The sequence below is a fragment of the Etheostoma spectabile genome, chromosome 4, assembly GCF_008692095.1.
Source record: "Etheostoma spectabile isolate EspeVRDwgs_2016 chromosome 4, UIUC_Espe_1.0, whole genome shotgun sequence".
Taxonomy (NCBI): domain Eukaryota; kingdom Metazoa; phylum Chordata; class Actinopteri; order Perciformes; family Percidae; genus Etheostoma; species Etheostoma spectabile.
The window spans coordinates 35,099,149-35,113,940 of record NC_045736.1 but is presented as its reverse complement, the minus strand read 5'-3'; the positions used below and the strand labels follow the sequence as shown (position 1 = coordinate 35,113,940).

The 14,792-nt window shown below is 40.1% G+C and overlaps 1 protein-coding gene and 1 long non-coding RNA gene across 27 annotated transcripts in view; one reads left to right on the top strand and one right to left on the bottom strand.

Annotated features, from left to right (window-relative positions):
* The window catches only part of nfasca (neurofascin homolog (chicken) a), a 185,394-nt gene that overhangs the window by 85,873 nt on the left and 84,729 nt on the right, over positions 1-14,792 (top strand). For all 26 annotated transcript variants that reach the window (XM_032513140.1, XM_032513153.1, XM_032513152.1 and 23 more), the window contains one exon: positions 11,822-11,874. The gene's annotated coding sequence lies outside the window, so the exon portion shown is untranslated. The remainder of the gene's footprint in view (positions 1-11,821; positions 11,875-14,792) is intronic.
* Positions 2,271-13,653, bottom strand: LOC116687654 (uncharacterized). The gene is made up of 3 exons (XR_004331606.1): positions 13,536-13,653; positions 2,462-2,467; positions 2,271-2,281 (listed from the first exon to the last, which is right to left on the bottom strand). It is a non-coding gene; the product is annotated as an uncharacterized LOC116687654 (long non-coding RNA).

The following is a 14,792-nucleotide window of genomic DNA, read 5'->3' as shown; positions in this document are numbered from 1 at the left end:
CCCTTTGTCTTTGTAAGGAAATGCACTCCTCATCAAGTATAGAAGCTCACACACACACACACACACACACACACACACACAGGTAGACAGGCTGCAGTGAGGATTCAGCCTTAATAAGCCCTTTCCAGTTGAGCACAGCTGCAGCGGTCCTGTCAGAAGCCTCTGGCTGAGCCATCAGAGCCGACCTAACATTTATTTAACCTCCAACTGGCTGCAGCCCTCTCATGTGCCACAGTACAGGCTCACTGATTCCCTACTGCTGTCTGATGGCCTGGGTGTGTGGATTGAAAGCTAAATACTGGACAATATAAAGAGCATTATTACATATTGAAAAGAAATGGTAATGGTCACATTAAAATTACACAAATATTACTATGACTACAACACCAAATGAACAAATGGTTAAATCATACATAAATCAATATGGAATGGTGGACTTAACATTGTTTTGTGCTTTGATTTTGTTTGGCTATATTAGAAAGCCTTTTATTGTGGCTCTGAGCATATTTGGCTGGCTGCCGGCTCCCAGTGGGTGGGTGTGGCTTTTGACTGTGAACAGTGTGCCTGGAGGGATCACTAAATAGCCTCTTTGTATGTCATGAATACGTGATGTCGTGACAAAGGTGAGAGGAGACGTCTTTAGTGTGATTTAGATGTCAGCAGGAGGTCTTCAATATTTCAGTTGGAGTATGGAGGAGGAGGGTTCTTTGTTAAGTGTTTGGAAGATACACCAAAAAAAAAAAAAAACTTTCAGAAAGCCTCACCTGTGTCCTGTGATTTTAGTTTCCGTATTGTATAGTATAGTCTTAGGATTTATATAACACACCACACACACAAACAGAATGTTTTATGTTCCATCAAAAAAGCATTTTCTTTAACACACAAGTATGGTTTAGGGTAACATGAGAGACACAGACATCAAACACCTGCCACCATGTTATCAGGTGTAAAATTACAGCTTATTAAAGGAAGTCAAGTATTGGTCAAAGCATAGAGGAAACACTCAGAAGAAGGCTGTTTTGTTCTGCTATATGCCCATATATTCTTTATGTACTACGATTTATAGATAAAATAGCCAATAATAAAGATTTTTTGTATGTTTTGATATAAAAGTGCCTTGGACAAGTTTTCTCTTTTGAACATAGAGTAAACCCCTTTCCCACTTTTGAGGAAATGGATTGCTATGAGGACAACCAGAGAACTAAATGACGTGGCATGACTTGTGGCTAATAGTGCGCTCCATTTGCTCGATGGTGTTTTTTTTTGCCTCCAACGTCGCCTTCCAGGCAGACAACCCTACCCTTAACCCTAAACATAACCATTGCAGCGCTGCCTGGAAGGAGATGTTGGGGGGAAAAACACTGCTTCATTTACCCCTGAACTCAGAAATCGGAGCTGGGAATGACGTCACACCCGAGTGAGTCACCACCTTGTGGTGTTAGCTTTAGCCAGGTTAGCCACTGATAGCAAAACCAGTTGATAAAATTTGTTAATATCATTGCATGTCCACAGATAGAAGTTGGACAGGACTGTGTGTACAACTGATTTAGTGAGACCCAAATACGACAGAAATGCTAATAGCTGTATGTTACTACAGCTTTCGCTGTCAACTGTTGATGCATGAAGCAGCCATGTTGGATTTTGTCCAAGTTCCGAGCTCGGAAATCCGAGGGTCAGGGGGCGTGTTTCCGACTTTGACCTCAGAAAATCCGACTTCTGAGTACAAATGGAACACAGTGTAATATCTCAACTTTCATTGTTTTGAGAGGAAAGGGAATGAGGGGGTTGGAGAGGGGAACGCCGCAGGGGTCATTATGGGAAGGTGAAGATATAGTATATAGTACATCTTGAGTTTTTTTTATAATAATGCTTTATTAAAAGCGCAGATTATAAATAAGATTAAAACACAATGTTCTTCCCGTCTCGCTATCTCCGCTATCTAGGCCCCCAGGAAGTCTTCAAAGCCAATTTCACAACTTCTGTGACTTTCATGGTGTGCCATGGGGCCCAAAAAGACCTTTTCCCATAGACATCTGTAAATCAGTGGATACACATTTTTTAGAGCGCAAAATGACTCGTTTTACTATCAGAATGTGATCCATTACATTTGATAACAAGTCGAGAACGGCTGCTCGGTTGAATCTAATAATCCCTATTCAAGGAAGCGGGGGGCACCTGATCAATGCACCACACAGTGTGGAAGCTGTGTCAATAATTTGGGTAATTTTGTATATGGAACTTGAAGTTTTTTGGGCTTTAATTCTCATAGGAATGAATGGGGCTCCGCCTCCAACAGTGTATCCAGGTTTTATTACACACCCATGCCGCTTTCAGTGGCCGGGGCTAAGCACCGCCCATGATGGTTGTGATTGGTTTAAAGAAATACAATCCAGCCAGTCTTTTTTCCTCTATCCCAGAATAGATAGGTGGTGGTGTAGCCAGACCTTACTGCAGTGCTAACACAGAGCTGTAGAGAAGCTGGAGAGTCTGGCAATACAAGACTACTTTTCACTTAATATGAAATAGGCCTGGGCAGATAAACTGTAAAAATATACATATTGTGTCCTTCATTCATATTAAAATAGTTTTCATGTTATGAGCCCTCCTATCTTCTTTCCACCCCATGTCTCTCACTCTTTATCTTTATTTATTTAATTACGTTACAACTTTTTTACACTTCACTTGTTTCTCTTTCTCTCCTTGCTGATATTTTCAAATTCACAAATCCAATTATGCGTTTTTAGAGCTGAGGATAGCATGTATTTGTGACCCTGAATACCCTCATGTTGTCTTGGGAGCAGCTGATCAGGAGGTAGAGCGGTCAGCATTAATCAGAGGGTTGTTGGTTTGAACCCTGGCCCCGAAGTTCTTCTTCTCTGCTTTCTAAGACTGGAAAAGTGCTACATAAATACACTCTATTTGCCATTTCAATTATTGATTGTGTGGAATCAACTACTGTAACAATTGTCCCTATCTGTGTTTCTTTCTCCTTCAGCTCGCCCCTTCCTCTCTTCTCTAATACCAGATCTATTCTCTCTCTTATCTGCTGATGATGCTGTCTACATCTTTAACCTCACTGTCGTTTCTCCTCCCCCGGCCTCCCCCTCTGTCTGCCCCCATCCTGTCTTTGCGGGCACGATGGGTAGAAACTGACAGGGGGGAACAAACTGATTGGGGTCCCCCCCGCCTCTTGTATTTCCTGTTCAGACAGCATGAGCTGCAGAGGATTTGGATGGCTTGTCATGATGTGGTCTTGTTGTCTGCTTTGCTAGTTTTCTCTTGTGTAAATACTCAGAAACATACAGACCTATTGTGGATATGGTCACTTCTAGACAGAGTTCATGTCTGATATTGATCTTATATTAAAAACTGGGCAGTTTGCCTGATTTGATATTGATCATCCCAGTGATAATTATATTGTTGGCTCATTTCCTGTCCTTTAATGCCTCACACCACTGGGGCGTGGTTTGTAATCTGCAATTACAAAGGAGGCTATTTGACTTGTCATAGAAAGAAGAAAAATATGACACATAATAATTATAGCAGTGGGCATAATAATGACATTATCTAGTGGCAATTATAATAACATTGAAGATAAAATAACTAGAACTAAGATAATAATATTTTTAGTAGTAGCAGTGGGCGTTGAGCAGGACCAGAGCAGCAGCTGCAACCGCAATCCAGGTGCCACCACAATCCAGGCAAATCTGGAAGGGGAGATAGCACAAGGACTCCGAGGAAGAAGCTGAAGCTCTATTCGCACGAGGTCCCCAGATGATCCTGAACCTGTGCGAATAGGGCTTAAGTTAGTAACATGCATCAATGGGACATGATCACACACGAATGGAGAGAGAGAGAGAGAGAGAGAGAGAGAGAGAGAGAGAGAGAGAGAGAGAGAAAGGAGCTCAGTGTGTCATAGGAAGTCCCCCGGCAGTCTAAACCTATAGCAGCATAACTAACAGCTGGTTCAAGGCAAACCTGAGACGGCGTACAAAGGGTTGGTAGAGAATCCGATGTCACGGAAGAGAAGAAGAGCTGAGGAGGTGTTTGGTGTCCACCTCTACACCCTCCTCGCCAACTTTCTCGACTACTCCTGCTTTTGTAATTTTTTGAGAATGTGTGCAGATTATTTATTATTGGAATCAGTGCTATTTCCTTTGACAGATTAGTGATTTGGGAGCTTTGGTTAATGATTCCTTCTTGCAAGCAATTGATAGCCTAAAATGCAATATCCATATTACATTTTAAACATACTATAGTATGGTATTGATACTGCTGGGTTTTATAGTTTCCATTTTTCACTTTTTCCACACGGACAGAAGTCGATTTCTGTTAAAAACATTAAATATCTGGCGTGCTTTTGGTTTTCGTCACCAAGATGTTTTGATTAAAAGCTCAAAATATCAGCTTCAGTCCGTATATATAAATCTACCAGTCAATTAACTTTGCATCCTGCCCTCTCACCTTTTTACAGCATTCCTCCTCTGCTGTTTATTGCTTGACTCTCTCTTTAATTCTTATCTTTCTCTTTGTCCATCTCTGTCTTGCATTACTGCTCTTTTCTTTCCTGTCCAAACCAGTGAACCTGCTCGTTCTCCACCGCAGCCCCACTTTGTCTCCTCTCCTTTCCTTTTTTGCTCTTCTTTCCCTTTCGATTTAAAGTAGGTCATTCGGCAGCACCAAGCTACAGCTCCTTCCAAGCATGACATCCACATAACGTGTACATGTATCGCCTGGCAACCACGCGTTCACGCCGCACCTCCCCTCATCCTCCATCCACATTTCCTCCATCTTACCTTCCATGGAGGTTGTGCTCGGTGCAGAGGGCTGGGTTTGCAATCGGACACTGTTTTGTGTTTTGTCCCTGCTCTGCTTCCATGGAGGGGCTGAGGGAATAATAATTATTATTTCACACATTCATACATCATTTGTCTATAAATGGCTTTAGATGTTCAGTTGAAGGGGACAGTCTCCAATGTTGATTCTACATTAATCTACATTATGAAGGGAAAATATTATGTGTCGTAGAGGGGAGATATAGAAATTTTGACTAAAGCAACACTAGCAACACAGATCGGGTAGCGGATCATAATGACAACTAGCATAATGTAATGTAAGGGACAATTCCGGTTCTGACCTGTAGGGGGACCAAAGCTGGGAAAAGTTCTCTAGTGTTGCTTTAGTGTAATTCAATGGCTTATATTTATAATTTTTGCCAAATTACAATATCATTAACATTGTCATGCCAAGGTCCACTTACTTGCTGTTTCATGAGCTTTAAAATGCATCCCACAGTTTTCCTCAAAATATGGAGTTTATAATAATAATATATAGTTTTTTAATACCACAATATGTTGTTATTACACACAGATGCTTAGTGCCTATACATGCACTAAATGAAGGGATGTCAGAGTGAGGATGCTGCCCATGGAAAGGCACCCCAACCAGTTGGGGGGGTCAGTGCCTTGCTCAAGAGCACCTTGGCAGTGCCCAGGCACCTCTCCAGCTACCAGTCCACCGCCATACTTTGTATGGGGACTTGAACCAACAACCTCCGGTTCCCAAACCAACTGCCTACTGAGTGTGCTCCTACCATCCCCATGGATGGAGAAAACTCAAGTATAAAGATTTTTACTTATGTTTTAAAAGCTTAAGATCTTATTTAATGAATGGAGTTCAAATAATGATTTTAACACTGAGAAAATGAGATAACACTGAGTAAAGATTTGTTTTTCTTTTTGTCAAGCATAGATTTATGGGACAGTAAAGACCTTTCTGGAACCCAGGAATGCCTTTGGTCATACTATGAAACTATTACTGCTAATAAGTCAGTGTAGGTTCTATTTTGTATTTGCTGAGTAAAAAAATCCTTTGATTTGATCAGTATTACCATCAGAACAGCAGCACTTTAGTTGCCAGAGTTCATGTTTGCTTATTGTGTGTCTTCTGGATTTGATTTGCCCTCGCTAACAGAGCTGTTCAGCAGCCAGCTCTCATATCTCAGATTTCAGAGCCCTTAAATGGATCACCAGTCAGAGTTCACACTTTCAACTGCATCACACAACATAATGATGTTATCACACAAACACAACATGTATTCAATGTAATGGATTATCCAGTGTTAGCAAGTCTGAAGTTTCTGCCTAATGGTTTTTATAAATGAACTGAAGTTCTTTAGAAAATGTTGGAAACTAAAGACTTGAATAAGTACTTTTTAGGGATAAAACATAAAAAACAAAGCAGCACAACAACTAAACCTATCTGGTGATGGAAGCCAAAGCTTAAATATTTATAGGACGGCCATCTGTAATGGTCAAACAGCAGTGAACAAACTTAGAAGCCACATACTCATATTTCTGTTTGCTGTGTTAAATAATCAGTCTGGATTCACAACACAGTATGTTGTTACACACAAACATGAGCCCAACACCTCCTACACAGCTCCTGAGATTGGTTGTCATGTCAATGCTTTTAAACACCATATTCTATACTAAGGAAATGATGTCATTTAGACATTTCCCTGACAACCTCGTTAGCATGTGACCTGTGACCTTTCAGTATGTGCATCATATCGCCATGACCTGCCGATGTGTGTGTCTGTGTGTGTGTGTGTTTGTGAGAGTGTGTGTTTGTGCGTGTGTGTGGTTGTGTCACAGTAATGGACTAGGTTCAAAGGCCATAGAAAAAGACGTTGGGGATGTATGGGGGTGGGCAGTAACGTGCATGTATGGGTGTGTATGTAACACAGACACATGCACACACACAATCACACACACACACACACACACACACACACACACACACACACACACACACACACACTCACACACACACACACACTCACAGATGCACACACATACACTCACACACACCACACATGTACACAACACTCTGGGACAGTTATTAGTGAATTGGTGAGTGCTAGACATTTTAGATCTATATAGATCAGGGATGGCGGGGGGTAGACTGGGCATTAAAGTGCCCCTACACTCCCCCCCCCCCCCCAACACACACACACACACCACCACACACACACACACACACACACACACACACACACACACACACACACAAAGCGGCAAGAAAGCTAAACTGGGTTTGTTGGAAGAGTTCCCTTTAAAAATAGATTGCAGTCTTGCCCTGCATGTCCCAGTGTGATGTTTGTAACTTGTGAATGTTTTCTGAATATAAAAAATAAAAATAAAAACGAATTTGATCGCGAAAAACAACATAGATTGCAGTCTTATATTTACAGTCTGTGTGGAAACACACCAGTTCTGGGTAGGACAGCAACATGGGGAGTGCTCCTTTAACACTCCTAGGGAGGCATTCCTGAAATGTTAATGGTTGTATACAGAACATGCCTAATAAATACAAAAAATATTGAAAAGCTGAAAATATTCTAAAAAGGAAAATTTGAAAAGAATGTCAATATATGAAGACCCCATGTTGCTTTCAGCTTCTAGATTCACTGTAAGTTTTTTGAGACTCATTGTTTTAAGATCAATGCTCTCATTTGGACAGTTGTGTCTACTATCAATCTTCCCTATGAGACTTAACTACTTGATCTTAAATGAGTGATAATGGAATGAGCCTAAGAATGTACAGTTAATTAAATCCACTGTTTTCTAAGCATTTCAGGACTAATTACATTTGATTAATAACCATAGCCATAGCTGAGGGATAGCTATGCTGCTGCTCTCTGATCTGACCATGCAGACAAAACCCTTCATAAATAAGATGATAGGCAGGTCAAGTGACCATCATCAACTGCTACAAGTATAAAGTGTACAAAACACAAGGTAAAGTAGGCTACCTCCAAAAGGTTGCTAGGTTCTGTATTAAAATACTAGGCTTACTTTTCACTTCTGTTATCAACATTGCAACAAGCCATATGTGATCTCATAAGTGAGTATACAATGTATGAAACCAAAAGGATGCTAGTTGGAAATTTAGGAGACAGTTAATTAACCCTCCTATTGTCGTTGGGTCAAATTTGACCCCTTTAAAAAATGTCTATATCTGAAATATGGGTTTCTTTTTAACCAAACTACCACAAAAAATTGGATTCCTTGGAACGCTCTTTGTAAATACAATTGATCACTTTCATTCCTCACAAAACTCATCTGTACGTTCCTCTGATCTTAACTATTAGTCAAAATAATTCATAATTTCAGTTTTTTTATCTCAAATATTAGGTATTATTCTATATAAATGAAGGTTATTGACCATGAATTCCAAAAAGTAGTGTAAAACTAGTGGTAGTAAGGTGTTGTTAGTGAAAACTAAAAAAAAAAGGTCTGAAAAAGACTTTTTGACCCGGGAGGACAACACAAGGGTTAATCTACAAACACTGGTTTTAAGACATTGTACCTTCAATCTGAATTCCTGATTGGCATGTAGCACTATTTTCGGCCATGACACGATCGCCGTGGTTTGAAAATCAATGGTAACCTTAACACTCAACTACACAGGCCACAATGTTTGAGTGGATTGTTTTTTTTAACCTTTACCACTGCATGCCCTATCCAGTCCTTCCTCGGACTAACCCACAGTCCCCTCACAGTCAACCCTCGCTTTAAAGTGAGCCAAAACTGCATTCTGGTGCGGTGGTCAGGTCAGTTTGTTGTTAGGGTGAAGTTAGGGTTAGGACGTCCAGGCGTGTTCCCGAGCCAGCTACGACTCTGCTGCTGACAGGGGGAGTGTGCTGTGTTTGTCAGTAGTGTTACACAGCGCTGCAGCCCTACTGAGCATACACAGTCTCTTCAAGTAGGGCATACCACTGCTGTGCCCCTTGGCAACACACTTAACCTAGTTGAACATTTCTCCCCCCAGATGTTCAATATGTGCCATACTGTAGTCAGAGAGGGTGTACTGCTTAAACACATCCAGGATGAACTCTAGCCATCAGATTGAGTTAGGAATGATGTAACAGCTTATAAATATAGATTTTTAGAAACCACTTTAAGGTTTCTAAACCTTACTTTTCATAAAGTAGCTGAATGGATATACGTATGATGTGTAGATGCATTTACATTCATACACTATAAAGAATTTAATTTCATAATTAAATTACAAACAAACAAATCTACATGAAAGCAGTGGCATATTACATCAAGTATTCATTACATGAGGTTACTGAGATAGACCCCAAATAGCCCGAAGCAGATCCATGCAGAAAGCATTATGTTTTTAAAAGGTTGCTGAGAAATGTATCCAAATGAGACAGAAGCTCGGCAGCACCGCTGGCTTGCATGATAACAACTGAAACATCTGGCAGAGGTTGCAACCCACTTAGAGAAAGAACTTAAAGGTCCCATGGCATGAAAATGTCACTTTATGAGGGTTTTTAACATCAATATGAGTTCCCCCAGTCTGCCTATGGTCCCCCTACAGCATTAGGGGACCACTAAGGTCTATATAAAAGAGACTTCAGATACAGTAATAGGGGACCACTAAGGTCCTATATAAAAGAGATCAGATACGTATAGGGGACCACTAAGGTCTATAAAAGAGACTTCAGATACGTATTAGGGGACCACTAAGGTCTATATAAAAGACTTCAGATACAGTATTAGGGACCACTAAGGTCTAAATAAGAGACTTCAAACGTAATTAGGGACCACTAAGGTCTATATAAAAGAGACTTCAGATACAATATTAGGGGACCACTAGGTCTATATAAAAGAGACTTCAGATACAGTATTAGGGGACCACTAAGGGTTATCTGTTTATTTCCACAGCAACCTTTTATTTTGCTTTGATGGCATGAAGCAAAGAGACACACGTTAAATGCCATCTCTAAATGAACATAGCTGATAAGCTGAGATCAGTAGATTCATTATTTAACAAACCTGCACTTATCAATTAATGCCATTTATTCAGAAAAAACATTTTTGGTGTTTTAAAACTCAACTGTGTTGAATGTTAAACTATCATCAGTGAGTTGGAAGGACAACTCAATCAATTCAGTCAGGCTTTCAAGGCACTCTCTATTCATTTTACACATCAAAGTAGGTTTGCGGGTATCAGGGAGTGCTGCTGCTCTTCTTTATGAAGATGTGCAAAGCATGATAAGTCAGTCGGTTGGGGCTAAAAATGTTTGGAAATCTGTGGGGGTAAAGTTAAAAATCTTAGCAGACCTAGTCCACTGCACAGCTCCTCTGCAGTCTACATTAGCTGATGACAGCATAAGACGCCTATAATATGTTGCTGACTGTCCTGTCGGCAGTCAGCAGTGTGTGGGTACAGCAGCAGTTGTTTGTAAAAAAGTATAGTTTGCACAGTAGCGTATGGTTTCATTGTATCGACTGAAACATTGTTGTCATTGGAGCACAAATTGCATTGGAGATTGAGTGTGTTTGTGTATGTTTTATTTGATCATAGATGCTTTTCCACAGACCTCCAGGCAGACTCTGTGTTAGTGTGTGTTTCTGTGTACGTGTGAGTGTCTTCAACAGCAGCAACACAGACAAGACGGACAAAAAGGAAGAGGGAAAGAGCATCCCGTGATCCTAAGGGCAGCGGCTGGCGCACAGACGAGCTCTTTGAAAGTGCAAACACATAGTTGAAGAAACGACGCTGCTGCAGACAGTCCTGAGGCGTGTGTGTGTGTGTGTGTGTGTGTGTGTGTGCATTTTCTGCTTCCTCCTGCAATCAGACTTACACAGATTAATGAGCAGTCAGCACATATGACTGGAGTTTTCTCTTAAGACTTTATTATTGCAATTTGTCTCTCTTTGCACACTGAACTTGAGTATTATGCCGGGTTTTTTCAACTTTAACTCCACTGTCTGGGTCACTAACAGCTGATTCATTTCTATCTGGCCTATCATAAACTAGTTGGTACGTTTTCTACTCCAGTCACACACTTAGCCGCTTTAAAATTTGCGTTTAGTTTGTAGTTTAAATATTGTTATGTATGACTAGCAACAGGCTGCAATGCTTATTCAATCCGGAGAGACATGGTTGCAGATATGCAAATGCGGTTTATTGTACAGCTCAATAAAATGTACAAAGTCTTTGGCGATTAGACTCCATCTCTATACAAATATTTTGTATATCTATATATAGGGGTAGAGAACTCTCAGACTCTGGACCAGTCAGCTGGAATAGATGACTGGAGGTGGAAGGGGGGGTGGAGGGTTGCACTCTTTGCCTGAAACAACAGCTGATAGCAAAGGGAGAAACCGATTTTTAAAAGCAGGGTTGTGACTCTGTGATTGGCCCTTGCAAGTTGTGTACGATTCTGATTGGTTTAGCAGGAAGGTGAACGCCTCTAACAGCTGAGTCGAGTTAGGTAGAGCAATGATTAAGAGTTAGGTCTTCCTGAAAGGATTTCGACTGAGATACATTAGTCATCAACAAAAAAAACACTCACCAGGATTACTAACTGACTCGACAACCTTTTGCCAAGCTACAAAGTAGACTATAGGAAAATCACATCATCATCATCTTTTAATTTGCTCGTGATTTAGAATATATTGGAGGCACGTTCATGAGTATGCACTCTCATTGGCTATGGCTCTCCAAAAGTTGACTCAGAATCAACTTAGCCTAGACATAGCCTGTCCTGGGGTCAGCCTGAGCACAGGTATTACTTATTTATAATAATAATAATAATCTTTATTTGTAGAGCACTTTTCAAAAACAAGTTACAAAGTGCTTTAACAAGTGTAAAGACAATAATTGTAATAATGTAAAAGCTGACATTGCCTTGTCAACATATCTGTTGAATTCTGGTGTTCTGTTGTCATTTGTTTGCTCAAGAGGATTAAAGAGTTTGCAATATTGTTTATTTCTTGTCTTTGTGTCTCTTCAGGTCTGTTGACAGAGTGAGTGGACAGAAGGACCAAAGTGTCCACAGCAGTGAAAGTAAGTCAGTGTTTCTGTATCTGTCAGTGCTGCGCATTCACAAGAATAGACTGTGTAGATGGCTACTACCCTCTTAACTGTGAGAAAAGAAGCCAATCTCCTATTTATCAAAAAGAAGGGGGGTGTGTGGGGGGGGGAAACCTTGAAAAAAAGATCATATTTTTAACAGACATTTCACAATTGTTGTTTGGAAAAACAAATGGATTATTAGTTTTTTCCTCTTCCCCCCACACACATTACAAAACCATGTGCTACTTCAGCACCATGGACAGCACCGTGGATTTCTGAGACTCAGGAAACTGATATTTTAGACTCTAAAATTTAGAGCCATGGTCATGGCCATAGATTCAAACTGGATATAATGAACTGAAACGACATTTGGTTGTGTTGGTCATCAGTTATCAGTTGTTGCATGTCAAAGTGAGGCTACTGAACTCCTGTCAATCTCAATCATACTACTCTGATTAGAGAAGAGGTTGATTTATGGAAATATATGCTTACTTTTTATTGGTGGAAAAAAAGGTACAAAAAGTACCCCATCTAAGGGGCTAAGAGCACAACATAAGAGTAAAAAAGTCAAAATCTAAACATTGAATTTCAGTTTCTGGAAAGCAATGTATCACTGCAAAACACTGAAGTTTAACAAGACCAATTTAATAAGACTAAAAATAAAAAATTAAAGGAATTTACATCTCCTCAAAAAGTGTTGGCTAGTCCCAGAGAGACACCTATAGGTTGAGGACAAAGATCACACCCTCTCAAACACAATGCAGACAAAACTAAACACATGCAACAACACAGCCTGGGCCAAATTAGACTCACAGATCAAGGTTTTCTCTGTTTTTATTTTGAAATAGTGTATCCAGATTTCCCTGTAAGTGGCTGTGATTTCAGCGGGGGAGGGTCACCAACTAACAGGAAACAGCGTGAAACACTGGCGCCATTGTATATGCCTATTACCTTCCTACAATTGCTTTTGTACCAGTTTGTGATTTACGTACAATATTTATTTATGTGGGGGCAGTAGCCATGAGAGCACTGTGGTGCTGAGGGTAATTGTGTGTGATGGGTGGAGGGCTATTTTGGGGGGTTTTGTGGAACAGAATTGGTGATGCTGTGGGGGTATATATGGAGGTCAGAGAAATGGTTGAGGAGGCGGATAATGTGTTAATGCCTCCAGCTTTGCCACTTTCTCAGAGAGATAAAAGAGGAGACATGTACAGGATTTGTGTTTAGAATAAGCTAAGCTAAACTTAGAGTGGCATAGATCTGTTTTTCCTACATTCACTACACATAATATATTTAGTGAATATATAATGTACTAGCAGGATTAAATGTAATGTAAGTCACAATAAGAAGTGGAGAAAAGTATAGACATATTCTAAATAGTGTTCTCACAAATAGCAAAAATATGACTTCCATACACTACCCTGCCAAAATATCTGGATACCAATACTGAAAACCTTAAACATCAGGACAAGTAATGGAATAATAGATGACAGAACATTGAAATTAAAATGTATTATATTAAAATAATTACAGGGTATGCAGTAATCTGATGTCCCCTATACTTGAGTTTACATAAGAGGTTTTTTTTTTTTAAAGATTACTTTTTTGGGCGTTTTTAGGCCTGTATTTGACAGGACAGCTGAAGACATGACAGGGGGGAATGACATCCAGCAAAGGGCCGCAGGTCAGAGTTGAACCAGGTCCCACTGCGTCGAGATTCAAACCTCTATAAATGGGCGCCCACTCTAACAACTGAGCTATCCGGGCACCTGATTTCTTTGATAGTTAACGTCATATTTGCTCCAGGTTATCGATAAATAACACTTTACTGCTTAAAATTAAAGCCTTAGTTTAGGATAGGTCCTGTACAGTAGGAGTAGTCGCACATCGTCTGCGTCAAGACTGATTTTGTGGATGGATGAAGTTTGTTGTATTGCAGTTCGTAAATCCGTGAGTATAGTGACCGTAGGTTATGTGCGTAGTGCTCTTATCCAATAAGTTTCCAAATAGAAATTTTAGAATGACTGCTTTGAGTGTTGTTTTTTCTGCATTATGTTGAACAATCGAGGCGTTTCATTTTTGGAGAGTTGAAAACCGCATTAAGGACATAGAAGTAGGAAAGCCAAAGCTTCAGCTGAGACAAAGCAGAACAACATAAACACAAGCATTCATGCACACAAAGATTCAGACCTGGGGCGTGTTGCACAAAACCCGGATAAGGGATTAAGCTGGAATAGTCAAGTTATCCTGAGTGAATTTAGCCTTGAATTAAACCCGGCCAAGTAACCATGTTCTTAACAGTCATTCCGTTCCTTCTTCTGAATGTATTTAATGCTTTTTTTGTGTTAACATGCATTACTTGTCACTACTGCTGTCACGAGTTTGATTTAAATCCTACTATTGCAGTTGTTTTGATGGTTAGAAATGGTTGCACTGGCACTGGAGATTGAGTGGGACAATGCAGCTTTCCCAGATGACATTAATGGCAGACTGGTCAGACACCAATGCATTCATTATTTCAAATGACTGATTTCATTTTCTTGTTGCTTGTCCTTCTCTAATAAAGATTATTAGTAGCTTACTTTGGTTTCATAACCTTCTTAATTTTAGTCTCATGTCACTGGACCAATACCTTCCCCTATATAGTGTAGTGTACATTTATCTCACAGGGAACACCACAATGCTTCTTAATCTTCTCATTTCGGTGCTGTCACTGGTCAGCTCTGAACATTGGAGAGAGAACAAACACATGATTATACATTGTTTTACAGATATGCTTACAGTGTGTTTTGAAGTCACTTACTTCTTTTTCTAGTTTCTGTATCACCAGATCTAGTTTCCTCAGTGTTTTTTTCTTCATCTCCATACCAAGGAAGACCTGGAGACTTTTTTGCTGACAGCAATTTGTA